Source organism: Nannospalax galili, unplaced genomic scaffold (genome assembly GCF_000622305.1).
Source record: "Nannospalax galili isolate Female #2095 unplaced genomic scaffold, S.galili_v1.0 scaffold444, whole genome shotgun sequence".
NCBI classification, from domain to species: domain Eukaryota; kingdom Metazoa; phylum Chordata; class Mammalia; order Rodentia; family Spalacidae; genus Nannospalax; species Nannospalax galili.
This window is the reverse complement of record NW_008354022.1, coordinates 3782602-3784369: the sequence shown is the minus strand read 5'-3', so window position 1 is coordinate 3784369 and position 1768 is coordinate 3782602. Positions and strand designations below refer to the sequence as shown.

The following is a 1768-nucleotide window of genomic DNA, read 5'->3' as shown; positions in this document are numbered from 1 at the left end:
GGTAGTCAAAGACGGGTAAGATCTTCTGGGAGAAAGTCAACCTAAGACAGGGCGTAGCTGATGGAAGCTACGTGCCAATGACGGGTAAGGCTTTGCTCTGGCAGAAGACAACCTAAGCCAGGCACGGTCCTTCTGTCCCAGATAGGCATAATCTGGGGTTTTAAAATTATATAAGGAAGGGGGCTATGTCGGGAGCCGCTAACCATTGAGCTGCAGCAGCCTCATTTCCTGAGTTTGTGTCATGCAAACCAGTACTTAACCTGCCCATTCAGGAGGAAAGTTTTCTGGAGAGCCTCACAATACCTGACCTTGAGGCATTAGTGGTAAACAAAAGGATCCAAGAAGCCTTTGATCTGACCGCTCCCTGACCCTCAGATACAGGTGGGAAAATACAGCAGTTGTAACTAATTGAGTTCCTCTGTATAAAAAGACAGAGCTGAAACAAACCGAGGCTGGCAGTATTCACTGTGAGCCCTCCCAAGAAGCGTCTTTTCTGTCTCCTTTCCTTTCTTTCAATCCTCACTCCCCCTTTCAGGTACTGTCCATTTTGGCCGGCTGGCACCGGCACCCAGGGCCTTGCATGCCAGGCAAACACACTACTAATGAACTATACCTTCATCCCTAGTCAAAGATATGATCTCACTCTATAGCCCTGGCTAACCTGGAACTCCCTGTATAGATCTGGCTGGCCTTGAACTCACAGAGATCTGCCTGCCTCTGCCTCCCAAGTATTTGAATTGAAAGAGTACACTACCGCTGGGCATGGTGGCACACACCTTTAATCGCAGCACTTGGGAGGCAGAGGCAGGTGGATCTCTGCAAGTTCAAGGCCAGCTTGGGCTACATAGTGAGTTCCAGGACAGCTGGGGATACAGGGAGACCCTGTCTCAAAAAGACAAAACAAAAAGGTACACTATCACCCCTGGCTGAGAGGCATTTTCTTTGGTGCCACTGAAAAGATGCCCACAATCCTGTAAAGAACCACTCACAGATGCTCCTGAAGCAACGTTAATGAAACTCACTGGATCACCACAAAATAAATAAAGACATGAAAGTAGAAGGGAGACTATTTGGGAAAAGGAGAAACCAGTGGGAGGGAAAGGGGAGGTACAGTGATTTAAATGAGCCCTTATTGGCTCCAAGTACTTGAACACTTGGTCCCCAGTTGGTGGAGGTCTAGGAGGTGTGGCCTTGCTGGAGGAAACACATCACTGGGGGTGGGCTTTCAGAGTTCACAGCCTGGCCCACCTCCAGTCTCTTTCTCTGCTTCATGCCCACTTGAAGATGCGAGCTCTCAGCTTTCTGCTCCAGCTGCCTCCTGCCATACCTCCCCTCCATGATGGACTCTTATCCTTCTGGAATCATAAGTCCAGTAAACTCTTCCTTCTATAAGTTGCCTTGTGTTTTACCATAGCAACAGAAAAGTAGCTACTATAGGAAAGTATGGAGGAGTATGAACAAAATACATTATACACATGTATGCAAATGTCATAATGAAACCCATTATTATATATAGGAATACATACTAACAAAAAGTTTTAGAGCCAGATGTGGTGGCACACATCCCTAATCTTGGCACTTGAGAGGTAGAGGCAGAGGCTGGTGGAGCTTTGTGAGTTCAAGGCCAGCCTGGTCTACATAGTGAGTTCCTGGCCAGCCAGCACTACAAATGAAAACCTGTCTCAAAAAAAAGTTTTAAACATTTTATGAAATACAAAGGTAAAGATTAGGGATTTGACCCAGGGGTAGAGTGCTTGCCTAGTGTTTG

At 46.9% G+C, this 1768-nt stretch overlaps 1 protein-coding gene across 6 annotated transcripts in view; it reads right to left on the bottom strand.

The window, feature by feature from the left end:
- Positions 1-1768, bottom strand: part of LOC103748481 (general transcription factor II-I repeat domain-containing protein 2) — a 56182-nt gene that overhangs the window by 44041 nt on the left and 10373 nt on the right. The gene's annotated exons all lie outside the window — the stretch shown is intronic.